Consider the following 24,966-nt stretch of genomic DNA (forward strand, 5'->3'; position numbering starts at 1 on the left):
TTATTTTTCTATCAAAGGTAGCTAGTCAGCCAAGGGCCAGTATTCCATAAGCATACCCCACTCCCCACCTCCCCACCCCCGCCAACATACACAGACAAAACACTTATGAAAATCTTTTAATATCCCCCATCTGATAAAGACTTCTGTTTAAGCAAAGGCCCTGCTGTATTCCTAGAATTTGGCCTGGCTGACCCCTTCTCCGTTTCCTTCCTTCCCTTTGCACTGATTCTTTTAAAACTTACAAAGGCTGAGATTGGACCTCAGTCTGTGGGGGAAAGACAGTTAGCACCAGATTTAGAAAAGAACCCAGGGAATGTCCTGCTTTGCTGTCTTGCTAGCCTGGCTTTGGTCACGGAGCACCATTTCTGCAAACAGAGTTCGCACTGCCAAGTGACTTGCCCTTTGTTGATGTGTTTCTCTGTGTGACACTGAAAATATTCGCTTCCAACACAGGGAAGGAAGGGAAGAGGATTTTAGACCAGGAATAAAAAGTCCTTGGAGGGGAATTTTTCCATAAAATCCAAAGAAAAGAGAAGAAAACAATAAACAAAGAAAGAGTTGTAACTCAGGCAGGGCCTAGATGGTGAAACAACAGTTCTCAACCTGTGGGTCACAACCCCTTTGGCAAACCCATGTCTCCAAAAATATTTACATTACAATTCATAACAATAGCAGGATTATAGTTATGAAGTAGCAATGAAAATAATTTTATGGTTGGGGGTCACCACACCATGAGGAACTGCATTAAAGGGTCACAGCATTAGGAAGGTTGAGAACCATGAAGTAAAGGCACTGATAGCCACAGTTCCCTTCCCAGCACCTACATGATAGAGAACTGGATCCCAAAAGTTTTCCTGTAATCTCCACATGTCCTATAGTGCACATACACATACAAACACATACTTGAGCACACACACACAGAAACACACAATGTGCACACACATGCACTTGCTTTGTCTGTTGTGGTAGTTTGAATAAAATGGCCCCCACATACCCAATGGCATTATTAGGATGTATGGCCTTGTTAGAGTAGGTATGGCATTGTTAGGGGAAATACGTCGGTGTGGGGGTGGGCTTTGAGGTCACAGATTTTCAAGCCAGGCCCAGTGTGTCTCAACCTCTTCCTGCTGCCTGAGGATCAAGATGTAGGACTCCTCAGTTACCTCTCCAGCACTATGTCTGTCTGCATACTCTCATGCTTCTTGCCATGGTGATAATGGACTAAACCTCTGAAACTGTAAGCCTGTCACAATTAAATGGTTTCCTTTATAAGACTTGTCATGGTCATGGTGTCTCTTCACAGCAATAGAAACTCCAACTAAGACATTTGTGTTATCTGAGCTGGGTGATACACATCTGTAATCTCAGTACTTGGGAGGTAAGGGCAGGCAGATCAAGAGTTCAAGGTCAATCTCCACTTTATAACAAAAATTAAAAAATTCAGAAAGTCAGAATGAAGTCTTTGAATTGGCATCACAAAGTTGTCTTTGCTCTCCTCAGCTTGAGAGTTCATGCTGAAAATTTGTAGCATTTAATTCTAGGAAGGGCTAGTGACCTCAGATTATCTGGTCTATAATGGCTTCATTTTAACAACTGGATAGAAAGAAAAGCAAAATGAAAGGTACCCTCTTAGCCTACTTAGAAGTATAAATGAAGCAGAAACATTTTTATGTTTATTGACATAAGTAAAGTTTACAATAAAAATAAAATACAATCCAAATATCTGTTGGAATTATTACTCTGTGCAAAAGAATACCCTTGCTGATAAGCAAGTCCCTCTGGGCTGCTACTGTCTTTACAGAGGGTCTCAGCTAACAGGCCCAGAAGCACAAAACTGTTGTTTTTTTTTTTTTTAATTTCCATTTTAATTCAATGTTATAAAGAAACATTTCTATGGAAATAAAAAACTCGCCGGGCGGTGGTGGCCTTTAATCCCAGCACTCGGGAGGCAGAGCCAGGCGGATCTCTGTGAGTTCGAGGCCAGCCTGGGCTACCAAGTGAGTTCCAGGAAAGGCGCAAAGCTGCACAGAGAAACCCTGTCTTGAAAAAAAAAAAAAAAAGTTAGAATAGCAATAAAGGCCCACCGAAGGAAAACCTCTGATCCAAAGAATAGAATGTCTGGCCTGTGTGGAAATAGAACATTCCAGTTGGGCAGGGTCGGGAACCTGGCTAAGGAACCACCCCTCAGGAGGAGGGAGCACTTCAAGGGAGGCAGTTTCACCTTAGGCCATGTTAAACAGATAGGCAGACTAATTATCCCTTTAGAGATACTGTGCTTTTCTTTCCCAGTATTTTCATTCCCTAGGGAGAAGTCCCCGGAGGCCAGTGGCCATGACGATTTTCTGGGTCTGCCCACCCTTCTGAGTCTGACTCAGAAAAGTAGACTTTTCCTTTTTTTTTTTTTTTTTTTTAATCTTTAAGATGAAATTTGAAGAGCAGGGTTGAATTGATTCCTTCGATTCTCCCCACCCACACTTACTTCACATAAGTGCCTGACTGAGTGAGGTAAAAGGTCCCATCAGAATCTGAGGTAGAGGTAGGCACAGAACATATCCAAAGAAGCAGCAAGGTCATCAACTCCTCTCTCTCTCTCTCTCTCTCTCACTCTCTCACTCTCTCAGACAGAGTTTCTCTATGTAGCTTTGCACCTTTCCTGGAACTCACTCTGTAGCCCAGGTTGGCCTTGAACTCACAGAGATCCGCCTGGCTCTGCCTCCCAAGTGCTGGGATTCAAGGCGTGCACCACCACCGCCAGGCCGACTCCTTCTCTTATACACATTGTCTAAGAACGCAAGTCAGAATCAGGAACAAATTTACTCCTTTTTAAGGCCCACTTTTTCTCCTGTGTAAAAGAAACTTGTTTCAGTAAGTCTCACAGGGTAAACACTTTAACCACACAGCCTTATCTTACTGCGATGGTGTAGAGCAAGTACCTGGCAAAGAGAAGTAAGAGAGTCCATGACTGGCTTAAGTTAAAGGCAGGCAAACTATAGTCTGTGGGCTAAAGACAGCCCCCTCTGACTTACTGGATTAAGATGGCTTTTACATTAAAAAATAAAATACAATCCAGCTTATTACATCCTGTCACATCAAGGAAAGAAAAAGAAATCTGGGGCTTTGAGTTCTTCCCCAGGAAAAACAGAGGAAAGTGAATTTGCCTTTAATACAGTGGAGTGTGAACTATTTTGCTATATTAAATAGCAAAGTGTGCTATGTGCTTATTGGACAGTGACCCACAAATATACAAAAGATTTCCCAGATTCCAATTCTTCCAGATTCCACACAGTGCTGCCAGTTTGCAGGAGGGAAAATGTTAGAAAAATAACAGTATTTATGCCCTATCATCTCACTGCAGCATGATTTCTTCACAAAAATTAAAAAGGAAAAACTGAAACCAAAGAACATTTCGGAGTGATGCCTTTGTTAGCCATGAAATGAAAGCTGTTTGTTGATGGAGAGTGTCAGATTTTTTTTTTTTTTTCTCTCCGAGACAGGGTTTCTCTGTGTAGCTTTGCTCCTTTTCTGGGACTCACTTGGTAGCCCAGGCTGGCCTCAGTCTCACAGAGATCCGCCTGGCTCTGCCTCCTGAGTGCTGGGATTAAAGGCGTGCGCCACCACAGCACCACCGTCCGGCTTGAGTTTCATACTATTAACCCCTCAGTGAGAACTCGAAGAGTTACAGCAGGAGCAACATACATGGCCAATTAAAAACAAAACAAAACCACACCAAGAAAATGAGGGCTGGAGAAATGGCTCCGTGGTTAAAAGCACCCACCGCCGTTGAAGAGGACCTGCATTCAGTTCCCAGAACACAATTCAGGTAATTTAGGAATGATGATGATTAAGTCCAGCTTCAAGGACGCTTACCCCCTCTTCTGGCCATTGTGAGCAACTCATTCACACGCACAGACACACACACAAAGAAAACTAAAACATTAAAAACAAAACCAACCAAACAAAAAACCAAAGCAAAACAAAGTAAACAATCTTAATTGGTTTTCTTGAGCTCTTGATAAATTGACAGATATTATGAATGTTATTACAGAAACTGATTTTGGGGCTGGGAGTAGAGATGCTTGCTGCCAAGCCTGATGACTTGAGTTCAATTCCTGGGACCCACATGGTGTAAGGAGAGAACCAAGTACCCAAAGTTGTCCTCTGTCTTCCACACCGTGCCATGGCACATGCATATCCCTCTATAAATAAAAGTAATTAAAATATATAAAAAATATTTAAAAGGAGTCAATGTTGGGTTTAAAATATTGAAGAGTTTTGACTCTATAAATTATCTGGGAAGAACAACTATGAGTCAATATTTTTTAAAATATTTTTATTTATTCTTTGAAAGTTATATACATTTAAATAATTGTATTTTGATCCTATCTATCAACTACTACCTCTCTCTGACTTCCCCTCGGGCCCCCACTCCAACTTCATGCCTTCCTTTTTTGTTGTTGTTATTAATAATTCCCATGAGCCCAATTAGTGCTGCCCATATGCGTGTGGGCATGGTGCCACCCACTAGGGTACGGGCAACCTACTAGCAGCCAGGTCCCCAAAGGAGAGTGGCATTCTCCCCTTTGTCAACAGTGCCCCTGGTGAGTGTGTTTTTGAAGAGGTACTAAGTCAGTACAACCTGAAGCTGAGATGAGCTGAAGCTGAGATGCACTGGGACTGATAGTGCTCAGCATTCACGGAGCAGAGAAGGCACAGAAGGCCAGGGACACAGCCCAGGAAAATGTTAGTGTTGGCAGGTAGTTTTCAGGAAGTGTCTAACCAGTTACACGGTTTTTGTTGTTCTTTTTATTTGTTTTGTTTTGTTTATGAGATAGGGTCCCACTATGAAGCCCTTGCTGGCCTGAAACTTACTGTGTAGAGCAGGCTGGCCTTACACACTACAGAGATCTGCCTCCCTCTGTTTCTTTGTGTGAGGATTACAGGCATGTGCCACAATGCCCTGCAGAAAAACTCGTCTAAATCACTATTAGTGAACAGGAATGGTTTTGAAAATTAACTTTCCCTTCAGATTCGATTATGTTTCTCAATGTGAAATCACAAGGCAAATACAACTTATATGAACATCTCAGTCTATGATAAAGTCATTTAAACAACTAATGCTGTTTCCATTTTATGTAATGTCAAGCTGCTTAATATGTTTACTGTGCCATCAGAGATTTAAAAAGCTAGATTTCCATTTCTACAAAAACTTACAGATGATATGTTTTTTATCCTCAAACTATAGTTCTAACAGCATTTCTTGGGATCTCAATGCAAATGAGAAAGAAATTTCCATACATTAAAATACATTTATGAAAGTAGATACATATAAATGCAAGGATATGGTGGTTTCTCAAATCGGAGGAATATCACCAAAATTGGCACATTATTCAAAATAATCTACAAATTTAATATAATCTCTACGAAAAAATCCCAAGGATATTATTTATAGAAGTAGAAATAAAAATCCCTATTTTTTTTTTGTTTTTGTTTTTTCAAGACAAGGTTTCTCTGTGTAGTTTTGGTGCCTGTCCTGGATCTCACTCTGTAGACCAGGCTGGCCTCAAATTTACAGAGATCCGCCTGGCTCTGCCTTCTGAGTGCTGGGATTAAAGGTGTGTGCCACCACCGCCTGGCAAAATTCTATAATTTATATTGAACCATAAAATGGCTCCCAAATGCAAATCAAGAGAAATGTGAGAGACATTGTACTTCCTGATTTCAAAATGAATCACAAAGCTACAATAATCAAAGTAGTATCAGATGAGGGATCAGGCACAGAAGTAAAGAATTACCTAGCATGCTTGAAACTCTGGATTCCATCTCTAACACCAGAAAAGCAACAAAAGAATATGTACTATAGCAGGGCCATGGTGGCGCACACCTTTAATCCCAGCACTCGGGAGGCAAAGGCAGGTGTGTCTTTGAGTTTGAGGTCAACCTGGTCTACAGAGTGAGTTCCAGGACAGCCAGGGCTACACAGCAAAGCTCTGTCTTGAAAAACCAAAAACCGAAAAACAACAATGACAAAAACCAAAATCCAAAACCAGCCAAACAAACAAACAAACAAACAAACAAACAAACAACCAAGGCAGGTGGGGCGGTGGGGGGGGCGTGATTAGGAGGGAAAGAATATGCACTTGTATAAATTAGAACAATGGAACCAAACAGGTATCTCAGAAATAAATTCATACTCTGTGGTTAGTGGATTTTCAATAAGAATGCCAGAAACTCACAATGGGTCAAAAATGGTCTCTTTAAATATTTTTTTAAATGTTATATCTCTATGCAGAAGAATGAAATTAGATCCTATTGGAAAAAAATAAATTCAGGTGGATTGATAACTCACATTTAAGACCTGAATCTGCCTAACTACTAGGAGAAGTCTTGAAATTGGTGGAGATGGTAATTTTTTTTTTGATATGACACCAAAATCACAGTCAATAGTAGACCAACCTGAAACAGTTCACCAAGTGAAGAAAAAGTCTGTGGAGGGGGTAGATCATTTGTAACACTGTATATACAAAAGAGGTTCACATTCCAAACATATGTGAAACTCAAGGAACTTAACAGCAAAACAAACAAACAGTCAAACAAACCTTGATAGAAAGTGAATCCAGGAGCCACATCTACTGGAGGAGGCCAATAATTACAGCTATTTGGGAGTCTTAGGCAGGAAGAGCATAAGTCAAGGCTAGCCTGGTCTACAGAATGAGTTCAGTGATAGCCGGAGTAACTATGTTCCTGTCTCAAAATACAAAGCCTAAAAGGGCTGGTGCTATAATCAGCCATAGATGTTTGTCTAGTGTGTCTGAGGCCCAATCCCCAGCTTGAGGTCAGAGGAGTAGGAAATACATCTATCTTAGTAAAGCCTTTATAGAAGTTCACCAAACACTGCAAATTAAGTTATCTCACTACCTGCGATTATATTTCAGGATAATCTCCCTTGTAGAGGACTATGTTCTGAGCCAAACTGCCACCATCTTCACGAGTTCTGCTGGCCTGCTCTCAAAAGACCATCACCCCTGGGCCTGTTGACTGTTTATCTTCCCTCAAATAAGGAGGGGGCAGGAAGGGTCATGAGATCCTCACCTGAGTATCCAGCCACGCCTCCCAATCACTTGTAAGTTGTTCTTTCCAAATTTTGTGTGCTTTTTTAGGAGGGGTTAGAGGATATATGTGGGGAAGACAGAGGAGAGGGTGGTGGGGGTTCCATCTAGGAACCCATCATCCCTTCTGGGTTCAAACCTTCCACTGTGACTACTTTAAGGTCCCCTATGCCCCTGCCTATAACTGTTACCCATTGCTCTGTAAGGAAGCCTAATTAACTCATTGGTTCTCCTAGGTGAACTTTGGAATCAATCACACATCAGTTTGTTGTTGGGACCTTAGTGGGAAGGGTAGATGTCTCTGTTACTCCCAGGGAGGGAATATTAGTTATAATCTCCAAAGGAAATAGAATTAGCATCTTGCATTGATATCTATACTACTTATTCATGAGTATAGTAGGATATGAAAACAACCTGATGGCCACTGATGGATGAATGACAAGAACCATGTGTATATTCAAGGTATTTTAATAGTCCTCTTCATTTTTTGTAGTGCTGGAGAGCAGACCTGTGATCTCACGTCCAGAGACACCTCTAGCCCACTTGGTGGTGTTGATTCCTTCGAACCTTCTTTTTCAGGCAAAGGGTCTTGCAGTACAGCCCTGCCTCCCTGACCTGGATCTCACTCTGTAGACCAGACTGGCTTCGAACTCACAGCGTTTGCCTCCCATGAGATGGAACCAAAGGCATGCACCACTACTCCTAGCACCTAACATGTATAAATATTAAAAGCATTATATCAAGAAGGATAGTTGGGTGGTGGTGGCTTACACCTTTAATTCTAGCACTTGGTAGGCAGATGCGGGCAGATCTCTGTGAGTTCCCGGACAGCCAGGGCTACACAGAGAAACTCTGTCTTGGGAGAATAAAAAAAAAAAAAGGATTAAAAAAAAAAACCCTCAGGAAAATTACTTTTATTTCATTTCCTTGGTGATATCTGGTGAAATAGAAATTTTAGAATATAAGATAGTACTGATATCAATGAGGCTACCCCATCTTGGGCTTTCAACCTCAAAATGGCAGTAGCCTGTATTGTTTTGGGTGCTTCCCTTCTTTGGCTTTCTGGGCTAATAAAACGAGTAGGGAGATATCTCATACCTGGCTTTGAGATTTTTGTTCTAAAAAATCTGTGGTTTCAGGGATGGTGAGATGGCTCAGTGCTGGGAACTGAAGTGCTATACTATTGAGATAAATCCTACTTTAAAAAAAACTGTGATTGGCTACAGTTAATAGATACACATGGCTGATTCATACCTACTGCTCTACCTTACACTGTTCAACATACCAGGCATGTGAATAAAAGTATCCCAGATCAGTCAGTCTTCAAACTGAGTGAAGACAGATAAACAGACCCCAAAGGAACTAGCAAAGCCAGCCTGGACAGTAAGAACCTCCTAGGGAGCCCATAGGATCCTGAGAATGAATATATAGTTATGACTTTGTAAGTTCTATTACACAGCAAAAGCAAAAGCTGTTACCGATGATGGAGGCAAAACCTTCTTTTTATCTTTCCTCTGTGCTCCAGGACCTGACCTGTGTGAATTCCATTGGACCAGGAGAGTGGGAAAGGGAAGAATTAATTCCCTCAGCCTCTTCTTGTTGCATCATTAGAGTCTGCTGTGTTTCTTGATCAAATGTCTTCCTTCTTGATAGTCTTACACATGCAGCTTCTTCTTACTGTACTACCTATGTGAAGGGGTGATTTGAGATTGTCCATGTTACTAAGTTTCCCTTGTGATCTTTAAAAATTCTACCTAGAGCCCTGTTATAGTCCCTTATTAAGCAGTTCCAATTTTCCTAATTTGATTATGCCATCTGTTTCTTGCTGGGACCCTGACTGAGAACAGGCCTTATCCAGAAGGTAACATCTTGGCAAAGATCTGAATGATTCCAATGGAATGAGTCATGAAGGGAGCTGGGGGAAGAGCCAAGCTCCTGCAGGGGCAAGGAAGCAGGATGAATAGGAAGAGAGAGCTGGAGGGTGTGGGAGGAAAGGTCAAGGTGATGATGTGTGTGATGTGGATAGAGGTGCAAGGCCCAGGGAAGGTAAACCATATATGGCCTAATTGGCCTGTGTAAGGACTTTGGCTTTTATTTTTAATGGAACAGGGACAATTGAAACCACCCACATCTAATTAAATCTAATGAGTTTGCTTTCTGTTATGTGCTGACAGTGGCTCTCTATGACTCAGTAGTGAATTTCGCCTCCCAGTGCCGAGCCTGCTGATGAATGTGTGGGCGTGCTCAGTCAGCCCAGCATGCTTGGGTGCAAGTTCAAGGCTTTGTGTCTCCCTTGATGCTGTGGGTGACATGACCTCTTTACAGTCGGGATTCAGACTACTGTGTCTTTTTTTGTTAGCATATTCTTTTCAGTTCTGCTAATGATTTGGGAGTGGACACATTTTTCTTACTCCCTTTTTTTTTCTTTTTCTTTTTCTTTTCTTTCTTTCTTTTTTGTTGTTGTTAGAGTCAATAGGCCCTTCTATGCTGGCTTCAAAAACTACTTATCTAAAGGGTCTTGCACAATAAAGAACTAACTGCCTAACTACTTCAGGGGGAAGAATACAAGGCATTTAACAGAGGAAGACTGTCTGCTTGCCTACTTCTTAGAGATGGTAGATATTGTCTTGACTTTTTAAAAAGCAAGGAGGGGCTGGGGAGATGGCTCAGCAGGTAAAGGCACTTGGCACCAAGCCTGATGATCTGAGTGGAATCCTGGGGACCCACATGGTAGAAGAAGAGAACTGACTTCTACAAGTTGTTCTCTGATCGCCACACTCACATAGTGGCACATACATGCCACCCCCACCACGATAAATAAATGTGATAAAAATGTTTAAAAAGCAAGGCATTTATTTGCATATACACGAGAAGCATACATGTTTGAAACATTTTTTGATTATTTAATGGCTAGTTCTATTAAAGCTGATGTGAAATCTAGATCATCTTCTACAGGTTTCCTGAATAAATGTAAACTCCACTCTGTATCTTCCAACCTTTTCACCTCCTTATCCCCTACCTAGGGGGATGAGACAGGGGAATTGCAGATTTGAATCTAGTCAGTGCACCATAGGGAGATGCGGGTATGTTTGTGCTGGCAGGTGGGGAAAGGTCTCTGGAAAATAGTAGTTTTTGAAATTGAATACATTTATGAAAACTCAATGCATTTACTAGCCTAGTATATGACTTATATATCTCATTCACACATTAATAAAAATTTGTGTCTGACAGCTTCTGGAACTCTTTCTGGTTTTAAGGTGTATACCTTTATAAAGTGTAAACTTTTGGTCTTGTCAATGTGCTGGCTGCTAAATTGAACTCTGGGGTAAGCACAGTTCTGGATCACATTTTCAATCTTGCAATTCCTATGTTGAAAGCTAATTTCCAGTGCAATGGTATCAAGAGCTGGTATCAGTGCAATAGTATCGAGGTCATAGCTCAGTGGTAGAGCAATTGCCTAGCACATGCAAAGTCTTGGGTTATCCCCAGTGTGGTAGGGGGTGGGCAAGAGAGAGGATGCACTTGGAGGTGATCAGATCATGATGGCTCAACCCTCATGGATGAGATTAGTGTCCTTATAAGAAAGGTTTGACCAGGCCCGATGAAGCATGTACCCAGCACATGAGAGGCTGAGACAAGAGAATTATGAGTCAAAGTCAACCTTGGCTACCTAGTGCTTTGGATGTGAGCTTGGGGGAGGAGGATCTGGGGTAGGAAGAAAGGTCTGAAGGGGAGAGAGTTCTAGGATAGTGGTAGAGCACACACTTAGAATATGTGAAGCCCCCTCCCCCCCAGTTTGGTCTTTCAGCATCTTCAGGGAGAAGAAAAAGAACCAAAAATGGCTTTGAGAGTCTTCAGCCCTTCTGCCATGTGAGGACACAGAGAAGGTATTGTCTGTGGAGCAAGCCCCCACCAGATGACAAATCTGCTCGTTCCTTGCTTGGACTTTCCAGCCTATAGAATAAGGAGTATATTTCTGCTCTTTGTGATATATTCACCTAGCTAAGGAATTTTTTTTTTTTTTGGTTTTTTTGAGACAGGGTTTCTCTGTGTAGTCTTGGTGCCTGTCCTGGATCTCGCTCTGTAGACCAGGCTGGCCTCGAACTCACAGAGATCCACCTGGCTCTGCCTCCCAAGTGTTGGGATTAAAGGCGTGCGCACCATCACCATCTGGCAGCATTTTCTTATAGAAGTAAAAAAATGGGCTAAGAATATGTTAAAAGTAAGCTCCCCACCATTCTTTAAGAGTCAGTATTTCCCCACAAGGACCTAAACTACACACTCTGTAGAAGCAGACTATTTATTTATTGAGAGCAGAGTGTTTGGGTTCGAATTTTGGCTTTGCTATCAGCTAGGTACATAGCTTTGATCAAATTGTTTCACATTTTGTGCCTAGGTTTCTTTATTTGTAAAATGTAATAACTCTGCTATTCAATTTGTCCTGCAAATTAAATAAATTGAAATCCTTAAAATAGTGCTGTGGACATATTGACATGTTCAATTAGGACCAACAAGCCTCAAAAAACACAGGCATAAGCTGGATGTAATGGCACATGCCTTAAATTCCAGCACTTGGGAGGCAGAGGCAGGCAGATATCTGTGAGTTCAAGGCCAGCCTGGTTTACATAGAGAGTTCCAGGAGAGCCAGAGCTACAAAGTGAGACCCTGTCTCAAAATAACAGAAATACGGTAATAGAAGATGAAAAAATTAAAAGGTTCCTAAAATTTGTACTTGTGTATTTGGAAAACTGATGGGAATATCATCAAACTAATAAAACCAAAAAAGGCAATTGCAAACCTCACAAAATTTCTCTGAGGATAAAAGAGATTGAATACAGAAGCAGGTTCAAACTTAATTTAGACAAATTCTTACAGAATGGAAGGAAGCATTGTAAGTTATTGGGAGATCTAGAGGTGGTCTGTGGACTATAATTACTTTTCTTAGGTGCCGTATAGGAAACCAAGAATTTGCTATTAACATATAATAATGACCTTGCAAATTTAATTTAGAAAACTGCTTGCTAAGTTCCTATGATAGAACTATTGAATTAGAACCTCTAGAGATGGCGCCCGGGCTTCTTTTAAAGCTTCCTAATGCTTCTAAAAGTACACGGGGTTTCAGAAACAGCCAGTTAATAGACTTCTATTCCCTTTAACGACTTTATTATTTAAGGCAGTTTGTTTTTGTGTCTGCTGCGTTTTTGCCAGGTGTCACAGACTTCTTTGGATAGTCTCCCCATTTCGTAAAGAAAATGCTGGACTATAATAAATGTCAGATAGCAGTAACACGCTTAGTAAAGTTCTTTGAAACAGTTCTTCCTAGATCAAATCAGCAGAAATTCCTGGGCCCTGACGACTATGCAAGTAGAAGTACCAGCATAGAACGGTGAAGTGAAGGCATTGAGCAGTAGCTACAGGAAGCAAGCTGATTCTGCTTTAAAATTTCAGAATTATCAGTACTCCGGCCCTCACCCCACCCTCCCGCTTTACAAAATCTCCCAATATTAAGAAGCTGTCCTGCATCTCCCAAAGCTGCCCTGGGGCAGGCTGCCAACAGGCCCCCCTGGCTCTGTGCAGTGGCATCTCCAGACAGGATCTTTTGATCTCGCGCCCCACAGCGTCAGCCGGGCGCGGATTTCTGTCTGCACCACTGAGACTTCCCAGCCCAGCTCTTGCTAACAGCGGACCATACAGCTGCTGAGCGCTGCCTAAGCCTGGACGCGCAGGCGCACGAGTGGGGCGGGCGCCCCAGCCGAGGAGGCGGGACGAGCTCTTGAAGTCGACCTTTCATTGGCTGTCTTCGGCAGACCCCGCCCCTGGGTGGCGGAGGCGGTGCGTGGGCCACGTCAGGCAGCCGTGCGAGCTGCGCTTGTGGCATAAGTGAGGTAAGCCATGCGGCGTGGCTGGCGGTCCACCGGCAGCCACTGGGTGGGCAGCCGCCACTTCGGGACCGCCTGCAGCCGCGGCCACAGGGGCGAGGGCGGCGGAAGCCGGAGGATTTAGGCTGGGCTGCAGGCCGGCGGCGGAGCATGTGGCGGCAGGGCCGGGGCGGCGCGGGAGGAGGGCAGGGCATTTGACCTGCTGCGGTTCTGCTGGCCTGTCGGGGCGCCCGGCTCCAGGAGGACCTGGCCTCGCGTGGTTCCCAGGAATGCAGCGTCGGGGCCGGCTGGCTGTGGAGGGGCTTGGCAGCCGGATCCAATGGCTTACCTGCCTCAGGTTGCACTTGTCCCTCTTCTTGACCGAGTCTCTGGTCCCGGGCAGCGCAAGGGGTTCTGGTGCCCTCTTACCTGGACCCAACTGTCCTCCTTCCCCGGGACTCAGAGGCAGGTTATGTTCACTTTAATGCAAAGGCTATTGGGTGAGCAGAACTTGTTTTCTGACTCAGGTCTCAGTCTCTGAAGAGTTTGTATGTGAGGCTTCTGAATGTCCAGCAGCTAGGTGGAGGTTTGCAGGCACCTGCCGTTTTGTAGCACTTACTCCGAATTGGTTTCAGCCATGGTGCTTTGAGTCCTTGTTTGGAGGTTTTGGATTTAGTGAAGTCATCCTCTCCATTATGCAGTCATTGACTCATTCATTGCAAACTTTTTAAGTGAGTTCCTTAAATGACGTTCCCTACCTTTGCTTTCAGTTAATATGCCAGTGCTGGTGTCTGGGTTGACAAGATTTGAGATGGAATTTTTTTTTCTTTTCTTTTCTTTTTTCTTTTTTTTCCTGTTGTGGTTCATTTTCAGGGTCTAGATTTAGATGCAAAAGATAGAGCTCTCTAGGACCTCATTCAAAGGTTCTTTTTACCTTCTAATAAACCTTAAAAGACATTGGCCCTGAGGGGGTAAATCCTACTAACTGTGCCACTAAAGACCACAGGCAGATGGGGTTCTTATCTGAAAATTGAAGGATGCAATTTTAAGTATTCTGTAATTTTGGAATGTTCAAGGAGAGACGGGCATACAGCAGATTTACTGAACCATGTTAGCAATTGGGAGCCAACTAAATTAAAAACACATGACATTTTATGATTATGTATTTTATGCTTCAATGACAAGTAATTCTGTTCACAAACACTTGACTAGCAAGCAAGTGCGTGGTTACAATTTTGATTGACATCCAATTTCTGCAAAGAAAGCACCAACCATGACTCATCTAAATTTTGAAGTGTAATAATTATGAACTTTTTAGTTACATATAAAGGTACGATATAGAGACAACTGGACAAGAATGCAGTTTTCAAAGCCTTTGACTTGCTTTGGCAATAAGTGATAGCCAAAACATCTGCCTTATTTATTTATCAAGTTAATCTTGTCAGTAGTTACAATTTCTTGTCAATATCTTGCTTAGTTTTTTTGGTAAATTAAAATATTTTAACATTTATTTTATCATGTTACTATTTGGTGAGTTTTAATTGCTTGATGGCTCTAATTGAGGCCCAATAACCCCAAAGTAAATAAAATTTTACTTCAAGGTAGAAAAATACCTGTAGAATTAATAATATTTTTTTTTCATATGGTGATTGATTAGTGCTACTAGTAGAACAGTTCACCCTTTTCTAGCGTAAAATGATTTCTAAGGTAATTATTCTGATATTCTGAGCCTTGTGATAGATACCTTTTGACGTTGTCCATAAACTGTTAGTTGAATTAATATTAGGGGTGTAAATCCATTACAGTCATTACTAGTTGTATCTAGAGCGCTTTCATGTGATAAAATACAGCATAGCTTTAGAAGTATACTCTAAATCTGTGATTCATAAATAGCAATAAATTGAGCAGAGCTTATGTATATCATTTTCATCATGGGAAATAAGAATTGCTATTAGGACAAGTAATATTTGTCAGCTTCCCTTATTTGTATTATTTAACACAATCTTTTTCAACAACGTAGATCCCATCTATTTTTCAAACACTAGATTAAAATATTTTAGTGTGTGGTCTTTTAATCTGTGTCAAGTCACACTGAAAGTAATACAATGGCATTTTAGATTTTTATCATTTTGCTAATTTATATTTTCATCCATTTAGCCTGAGAATGCATGTATTTGCTTGTTTTATTATTTGTTTACTTGTATGGATGAAGATGACCTTGAACTTCTAATTCTCCTGCTTCAATCTACACAGTGATGAAATAAAGGCAAGTGCTGTCCTTTCTGGTTTAAGTTTTGTTGGGGATTGAAATCAGCACCTAGACCACCTTTTAAAAAAGATTATTATTATCTTTGTGTGTTACATGATCCCAGGTGCCTGTGAAAGCCCCAGGCATCAGATCCCTTGAATCTGGAATTACAGGCAGTTGTGAGCCACCTGATGTGAGTGCTGGGAGCCCAACTTGAGTACTCTAGAAGAGCAGTATGTACTCTTAACTGCTGAGCTGACTCTCTAGGCATCTGAGTACTTTGATCCCTTAACTTTTAAGACCCCTTAACTTATGAAGAGGTTATAGCCCAACAATCTTATTGTAAGTTGATAATATTGTACATCAACAATGCATTTAAGAAGAATGGACATGATGAGTAATTGGGTGGCAAAGACAGGTGGCTTCTCTGAGTTTGAGGCCAGCCTGGTCTACAAAGTAAGTTCTAGGCCAGCTAGTGCTGCATAATGAGAACCTGTCTGGTTCAGTGGATAAAATGCTTGCTCTGAGAACCAAAGTTTGGATTCCCTAGCACCCATGTAAATTGTAATAGAAACATCTGCTGAGACAGAAGATCCCTGGGGCAAGCTACTTATCCAGACTTGCTGGAATTGACCAGCCATAGGTTCAGTGAGAAACACTGCCTCAGTAAATAAAATGGATTGAAGTGGCCACTCTGTGTTAACTTCAGGTCTCCATACAATGTGCATATATCCATACCCACATATGTACCTACAGACGTGCCAACACTCATGCATACATTTTTACAACACACACATGTGCCAAAAACAAAAGTAAGAGTAAAAATCTAGGAAAAACGTTTATTTAATAGTATTGGAGAGGTGCTCTATTGGTAGAGTGCATGTTACAGTCTGGAGGACTTCTGTTTGATCTCTAGAAACTGTTTGAAAACGAATCTGGGTATGGTGGCTTGTGGTCATAATCCTAGTGAAGGGAAGGTGAAGACAAGTGCATCCTTGAGGCTTGGTGGGCAGCCAACCTGCCTTGCCTACTTGGCCAATTCCAGGCCAGTGAAAAAGCCTGTTTCAGACAAAATATACAGAGCACCTAAGGGATGACAATTGAGGTTCTCTCTGGCCTCTGCCAGCACATGTACATGGGCACACTGCATACACACACACACACACAATCTGTTTAGTATACCTAGTTTACTGATCATCATGGTCTAGCAACAGTATACTGTAGACTATGTAGACTTGTGATCCAGTGGCTGATTGGAGGCTGCTGATTGCTGATGCTTCCCAAAATGCCCAGCCCCTCATTCCATATGTTGCTAGCTGAGAAAAAGATCAAAACTAAATTTTGAGATGCAGTTTGTACTGAATGTATATTTCTCACACACCATTGTGAAGCTGGACAGAAACATCAATCAAACCATTTTAAGTCAAGGACTGTCTTAAGATTGTCTCACCTTAGCCAGGTGGTGGTGTGCATGCTTTTAATCCTAGCATTCAGGAGGTAGAAGCAGGTGGATCTCTGTGGGTTCAAGGTCAGCCTGGTCTACAGAGTGAGTTTCAGGACAGTCAAAGCTACACAAAGAAACCCTTTTAAAAAAATTAAGAAAGAAGAAAAGAAAAAGATTGTCACATCTTTGACTTCAAAGTCTGTACAGTTCTAGAAGCTGTGATGTGTACTCAGGAGGGTTAGGCAAGAAGATTTGACTGAGCCCAGGATTTTGGTGCATCCCCACACAGCATAGTGAGACCCTACCATCTCTTATAGAAATAAAGAAAAAAAGCTGCTCAATTCCTCATTGTTTATGATGGGAAAGCATATATTTAGAACAAAGTAAGGTGAGAATCCAAAGTGTATAGTCTGTTATTTATTTACTTTTTTAAGATAAAGTCTCACTAGGTCGATCAGGCTGGCCTCAAACTCACAGAGATCTACCTGTGTTTTCTGAATCCTGGGATTAAATATTTATTATCCTTTAAATGACTTACCTTTTCACTTTCCTGGAGACCGATGAATCATTCCATCCAACCAAGTAAACTGAATATTTTAGTTCCTTTTAGTGTTCCACAGTATGTCTTCCAGTCTCTATTTAGTCATATTCATAATTACTTATTGAGCTGATAAACATGTTGATTAAATGTTATAATTGTGAGTATTATAACTATAGTTTTATCCCTGTTGTATACTATTTTCTCTCTTGAATCCCAGCACTTGGGAGGCAGGGACAGGCAGATCTTTGTGAGTTCAAAGCCATCCTGGATAGCGAGTTCCAGGAAGGCCAGGACAACATAATAAGAGAGACTCTGTCTCCAAAAACAGAAAAAGAAAAGCCTCTTTCTTTGGCCCACTTGCTTTCAAGATTTACTTTAAAATTGACTGTTTGACAATCATTGAATATATTGGTTATGTAACCAAAGCTTCAGTTTCTAGTTTATACTGTTAGGACATAATTAGTTAGTGAGTGGAAATAGAGGACAGACTTTATGTTTTGAGTCTTGAAGCATTTAAATGAACGGAACTTTTGTCTTGTGTGGGTGTGCATGCACTTTTGTGTGTAAGTACGGGTGAGTGTGCCATGGAGGAATGAGAGTTACCTGGCATGGGTGCTGGGGACCAAGCTCAGGTACTCTAAAAGAATACACTGTACATTTAGCCACAGAGTCATCTCTCTGGCCTAGATGAGAGGCTTTAAAAAAAAATTTGTTTTTATTTTATGTGTATGGGTGTTTTGCCTGTATGTATGGCTTTACACTCTGTGTATGTAGTGCCCAAGGAGGTCAGAAGAAAGCATTAGATTCTCTGGAACTGGAGTTATAGTTGTGAGCCACCATGTGGGACTGGGAATTAAATCTAGGTCCTCTGGAAGAGCAGCCAATGTTTTTAACCACTGAGCCATCTCTGGATTGAAGGCTTTTAAAGTAAGATATTTCAGTTTACAAGGGATTATTGAGATACAACCTCATTCATTATAAGGAGGCATGTATATTAGAATTTAAGCTTTTAGGCTACTGATGCCAAAGATCTCAAAGTGGCACTGGGCTTGCAATCTGTGTGTTCAACACAGAAAAGACCCACAGAGGTCCTATCTCACCCATAGCCAGTAGGCTAAAGGCAACTGAGCCATTCCCTTCCTTAACGAGCCATACTGTAAGTTGGAGTCCTTGTAAGATAGTATCCCAAAAGCAACTGGAGCTTGAGTTTATAAATTTATAATTTTCAAAGCCAATCGAGATATATATATAACTACTGAATTAAATTTATCATGCCCAATAGAGTGGAAGATTAACTAACTGTGGTAGCTACTTTTGTTGCCAGGGTCTCCACTGTGCTAGCTGTAGTAAGCAATTATGAAATGGTAATCCCAGAAACAGTAGCAGGGGTGGCTGCCATTGCTATAACAGCAACAGTGGCAGCAGCAATGTCAAATTCTCTTCTGGAGTGTGTGGACATCCACTGGCATGGATACAACTCCAGTAACACGAACCGCCAAGGCCCATTTTTCTTGATCCCAGCATAACTTTAGCTGGCAGCTCTGGGAGGAAGACTTCTTTAAAGTGTTTTGACTGGCTGACTAAGTCTGTGAAGTGCCTGCTGCACAAGCATGAAGACCTGAATTGAGGTCTCCAGCACCCACATAAAAGCTGCTGTGATCTCATGCCAAGTTGGTAAGCTCTGGGGTGAGACCCTGCTTCAGAAAAGAAGGCAGAGAATGATCAAGGATGACACCCAGCATGAACCTCTGGGCTTCACATGTGTGCACATGTAGGCACACACACCTGCATGCACATGTGCACACAGTTACTTGAATAGGTACATATCTCCCACACATATGCACACATGTGCACACACATGCATCCACATTGGGTGGCTCACAACTGCCTAGAACTCTAGTTCCACTAGATCTGATTCCCTCTTCTGGTCTCCACAGACAGTTACACTCATGTGGTGCACATAAATCCATGCAGGTACACACACACACACACACACACACACACACACACACACACACTCACAAAATAATAGTTTATCCCAATAGTCTTCAAATTTAGTGTATAGAGATGGGAGAATTCGTTTGCTTTTGAAATGAGTTGAGTAGCAGTCACTTTGTAAAGGGCTGTATAGCTAGAATGAATGACATTTAAGACCATTACTTGCTCTCTTCTCTCTTTCCTCCTTCTCCTCCCTTTCCCTTTCTTTTTCAGGATATCTCCAACGTTAGGCAAGTACTCTACCACTGAACTAAACTCTCAGCCAACCATAGCTTTTACCTTTCTTGTGTTTTGAGACAAAGTCTTGCTCCATACCCTAGACTGGCCTTGAACTCTTGGCAATTTTCCTGCCTTAGTCTCTCAAGTACTTATAGGTGATGTCTGGTTATCTTTCTAGTTAATGTCTTTTGTCCTTTCTGCCTATATACTGTTAGCACAACAACCAGAGTCATTTTTAAAAAAACGTGAGTTGTATTTCTTCTTTCTTTTGTCTGAAATCCTATAATGGCCTTTTCCCTCACCCCTAAAAAGGAGAGTCTGTCTTTATAGTTTTTTAAAAGGCTGACCCATTTTTGGCCACTCAACTGCAATTCCACCTCAGTCAGTTATTTTCAAATGAGCTTGTACCTCATTCACATGAGACAAGTTCTCACCATGGTTTTTGTCTTGCTTTCCCCCGGCTGCCTGGAGTTCTCGTTTGTGACTGTGGCCTGCTCTGCTCCTTTAAGCCTTGGCTCAGCTGTATATTCTGCTAGTGAGTCTTTTCTTGCTCATCCTCCCGTAAAACTGGAACCCTTGCCTGGTGTGACCCCTTCTCCTGCCCTTGGTTACCTTTCCACAGTGCTGTGACTTACCGTTTTGCTGCTGCCTGCCTTCTCTCCTAAGATCATAATCTAGCAGGGCAGGAGCATCTGTCTCACAGTGCTTCCTACAGTGCCTGGCCCAAGGGGTCTTCAAGGAACTTATACATCAAATATATGTAGACGTTGGTATTGCAACTTTTTGAAGGCCCAGGTTTCTCTTTTATGTCTTATGGAAAAAGCCCTTGAAGAATTGTGAGCTGTCATGTGAGGACATTTTTGGCTTCTTGTACCAAATACCTTTGTAATCCACTTCTTCTTCTTTTGTGGGGTGGGGTGGCGTGAGGGAGGGTTTGAGACAGGGTTTCGCTGTGTAATAGTACTGGCTGTCCTGGAACTCACTTTGTAGACCAGGCTGGCCTCGAACTCACTGAGATCCTCCTGCCTCTGCCTTCCAAGTGCTGGGGTTAAAGGTGTGCACCCTCACTGTCCAGCTTGTAATCTACTTCTTGAGTTTTTATTATTTTTTCTTTTTTAAGGTTTGCTAAGCAGGGTAGTACACCAAGGCTCTGTCTTTTGCAAGGAAAGTATCATGGTCTTCTTTAACTGCACTGGGTACTTGCTCTTGGCACAGAGCAGAAATGTCACACTGTGGTCTACATCAGTTATGTTTACTGCAAAGCTGATGGCTAGCGTTGTGGCTTAGTGGGAGAATCCTTGCCTAGGATGTGCAAGGCGTGGCTGGATTCTGCAGCACTGCAAAAAGCCAACCAAGTCAAAACAGACAAGCAAAGCTGATGGGCGGGGCTGGGCTCAGTTGATAGAGCACCTGCCCAGCATGTATGAAGTTCTAGGTTATATCCCCAGTGGGACATCATGGGGATAGAGTGTCCCAGCACTCAGGAGAGAGAGGCATAAGGATCAAAAGTTTAAGGTCAACCTAGGCTGTTGGGGAGATCCTGGTTAGCCTGAGCTACTGAAGACTTCATCTCAGCTAACCAGTCCACCAACCAGCCAAAACAACGACAACAACACACAAAACAAAATTTAAGTGGCTGATATAAAAGGGCTACAGTATAAGGTAGACAAAGTTCAAATCTTTTTTAAATTGTTGAGACTTCCTTCCCCCAAACATATCAAACTGAGTATATCAGATGAGAGATGTCTTGCTATTCAAAATAAAAGTATTTTAAATTTTAATATATGGCATAATCATCTTATAAAATCAGTTTGAACCATGAAATTATGATAATGAGCATCACATTTAAAATGAATGATTCTGAATAAAATTTATAATCTCTTAAGTGCCTCATTTTGCTTTTGTTGCATGCCATTAACAAAATCTTTCAAACAGAGGAGTGATAAAATGATTATATATTTATTTAAACAATGAATATTGAAATATTACAATTTTTAGTTACTTATTTTACCCATTTTAGTCTTTTAAAGTTCATATTTATTATTTGCATTTGTGTGTGTATGGTGGGGTACAACACATATCACAGTATGAATGTAGACATCAGAGGACACCTGTGGGAGTGATTCTCTCCTGCCATGTGGGTTCCTTAGATAAGATTTATGTTGTCAGGCTTGGTGGACAGCACCTCTGCCTGCTGAGCCATCCTTTTGCCCATTTTCTTTCTTTTGCTTTTTTTTTTAACCCTTTCTTTGAGGTAGGGTTTCACCATATAGCTCCAGCTGTTTGGAACTTGCTATGTAGACCAGACGGGCCTTGAACTCTTGGAGATCTACTTATCGATGCCTCCCAAGTGCTGAGATTAAAGGTGTGCACCACCATCCCAGGCCCGTTTTCTTTCTTTTCTTTTTTTTGTCCCCCCTCCATTTTTTTATTTGGAAACAGATGCTTCTCTCATTCAGATACATCTGCTCCCAGCTCCTTGCACCTTCCCTCTCTTCCTGATCCACTCTCCCCCTCTCTCCCTTCAGAAAACGTCTATCAACCTCCACGAAAAAACCAGATACAGTAAGAAAAGGCTGGACAAGTCAACCCAACAAGAGGAAAGAAATTCTAGGAGCAGGCAAAAGAGTCAGACACACCTGCTCCCACTGTAGGAGTCCCACAAAACACCAAGCTCACAGTCAAAGCATATATGCAGAGGACCTGGTGCAGACCCATGCAGGCCCCGTGCTTGCCTCTTCAGTCTCCATGAGCCCATATACTCCCTGCTTAGTTGATTCAGTGGGTTGTGTTCTCCTGGTGTCCTCCAACCCCTCTGACTCCTACACTCTTTGTGTCCTTTCTTCCTCTAGATTCCCCAGCTTTGACTCTCTGAATAATCCTGGCTGTGGGTCTCTGCATCCACTCCCATCTGCTGCTAGAGGAAGCTTCTCTGATGATGACTAGAAAAGGCACCAATCTATGAGTATAGCAGAATATCATTAGGAGTCATTTTACTGATTTTTCTTTTGTGCCAGTTGTGTTTGATTCTACCCTAGGTCTTTGGGCTACCCAGTGTCTGGTTACTGGCCATCCAGGTATTGTCAAGCATTGGCTCCCTCTTCATGGAGTGGGCCTCAAGTGAAGTCAGACATTGGTTGGCCACCCCCGCAAGTTCTGTGCCACTATTCCTCCAGCACATCTTGGAGGCAGGGCAGATTATAAGTCAAAGAATTTGTGTCTGGATTGGTGTCCAGGTTTCTTTTTCCATAGTCTGCAGAGTATCTCTCCACACCAAAAAGACGAAAACATAGGGGGGAAGGCTCTATGCAGGTACCAGCTTGACTCCTCTATGTTCAGTGAGCTATATGGATGTCCTTGGCAATGGAGCCCCACTGTCAGTATTTGGAGAATGACCCTCTGTCCTAGCATTGGCCTGGGTTGTTTAGTAATCTCCACAGGACCCTTGGCCAACAACTCAGCTGAATGCAACCCAGTCCTACCACTGAAAGTTTTGCCTAGCTGTAAGAGATAGCCAGTTCAGAGTCTGTGTCCTCCATTACTAGGAATCCTCACTAGGATCACTCTCATAGATTCTAGGAAGTTCCCTCTGCAATAGATTTCCACAGCACCCTCTAAATCACCCAGATCTGACCCCTCCTTCTTTTGTCCCCCACCTCCTCACAGTCCACACACAAAATTATTTCCTCTTAGCAGGGAGATCCATGCGTTCCCGCTAGAGCCCTCCTCTTGGCTCTGAGTCTGAGGATTGTGGCTTGATTATCATTTACTTAACAGCTAATATCTACTTATAAGTGAGTACATACCATATTTGTCTTTCAGGGTCTGGGTTACCCCACTCAGGATTATTTTTTTATGTGTCCATTTGCCTGCAAATTTCTTTATGTCTTTTTTTTTTTAATAGCTAAGTAATACTTCATTGTGTAAATGTACCATATTTTGATTATCAATTCTTTGGTTGAGGGACATCTAGGTTGTTTCCAGTTTCTGACTATTATGAATAATGCTGCAGTGGACATAGTTGAGCATAGTTGTAGTAGAATGGAGCATTTTTTGGGTATATGCCCAGGCTCCATACCTGGATCTTGAGGTAGATCAAGTCTCAGTTTTCTTTCTTTTCTTTTCTTTCTTTTTTTTTTTTTTTTTTTCTTTCTTTCTTTCTTTCTTTCTTTCTTTCTTTCTTTTTTTTTTTTTTTTTTTTTTGGTTTTTCGAGACAGGGTTTCTCTGTGTAGCTTTGCACCTTTCCTAGATCTCACTCTGTAGACCAGGCTGGCCTCGAACTCACAGAGATCCATCTGGCTCTGCCTCCCAAGTGCTGGGATTAAAGGCGTGCACCACCACCACCACCACCACCACCACCACCACCACCACCGCCGCCGCCGCCGCCCAGTAAGTCTCAGTTTTCTAAGGAACTGCCATATTGATTTCCATAGTGGCTGTACAAGTTTGCACTCCTACCAGCAGTGGAGGAGTGTTCACCATTTTCTTTATTCTTTAAAGCATCTTACTGTGGAAAATTTCAAATGCAACATGAAGAACGAGTACAGTAAGTTAACTTAATTTCACCAAATTATTTTGTCAGTCTCATGCTAGCTTTAACATTTATCTACCACAGTCCATCATACATTTGCCCATTTCCTTCTTTCTCTAGGGTGTGTGTGTGTGTGTGTGTGTGTGTGTGTGTGTGTGTGTGTGTGTGTGTGTGCGTATGCAGTCTTGGTGTGTAGCTCATCCTGGTCTTGAATTTGTAATCCTTTGCCACTGCCAGTCCAGCGCTGGGATTACAGGTGTGTGCCATCATGCCCAACTAGTTTGAAAAATTATCAGTGCTGCTGATTTTACAAGTAGCACAGGTGTGCCTGGGGTGATAACTCTAGCGAGCAGGCTCTTAGAGGGCTAGTGGGACTTTATAGCAAGTCGAAAGTAGATGGGACTTGCAGATGTTGCTGGTAGCATTGGAGCTGTGTATGTGTTCATCGTGACTCTTGAATACAGCTAAGCATACAAGCTCCAACATTTGTAGTGTATGGTCAAGGGTGGCTCCAGATGACATTCTGTAGATAAAGCTGTATACTCTAATCTTGGCATTCTCTTGCCATGTAGTCTTTCCTTACAGACATGGACAGAAGCAAATCATGCTCTAAGGATTTAGGAGGCTCACATGTCACTGCATTATTTTAAAAACAGACGAATCACTGCTTAGTTATCTACATTTTAGTGTTGTTTCTGTTTTCTTCCCATTATCTGAACCACAGCTTGTAGATTCTGTCTTCCTTTTTCTACCAGTCCACTATAGCTAGTCTACCAACAATGTTAGACAGAATAGATTTGTTTACTCAACTTGTAACTGAAAACTTGTACTCCTTGACTAGGTGGAGAACTGATGTGTAGATGGCGACTGTAGTTAATAACAATGTGTTGTGGACCTGGGAGATGACTCAGTGTGCTAAGAGTACTTCCTACCCAAAGCATGAGGTCTTGAGTTCAAAACTGCATCACCCCTATAAAAAGCCAGTTGTTATACACCCCTGTAACTCCAGCACTGTGGGGG

At 42.0% G+C, this 24,966-nt stretch overlaps 1 protein-coding gene across 2 annotated transcripts in view; it reads left to right on the plus strand.

Annotated features, from left to right (window-relative positions):
• Positions 1-12,904: 12,904 nt before the first annotated feature.
• Positions 12,905-24,966, plus strand: part of Focad (focadhesin) — a 301,255-nt gene continuing 289,193 nt past the window's right edge. For both annotated transcript variants that reach the window (XM_028859771.2, XM_037202700.1), the window contains exon 1: positions 12,905-12,991. The gene's annotated coding sequence lies outside the window, so the exon portion shown is untranslated. The remainder of the gene's footprint in view (positions 12,992-24,966) is intronic.

The sequence above is a fragment of the Peromyscus leucopus genome, chromosome 2, assembly GCF_004664715.2.
Source record: "Peromyscus leucopus breed LL Stock chromosome 2, UCI_PerLeu_2.1, whole genome shotgun sequence".
Classification (NCBI taxonomy): Eukaryota; Metazoa; Chordata; class Mammalia; order Rodentia; family Cricetidae; genus Peromyscus; species Peromyscus leucopus.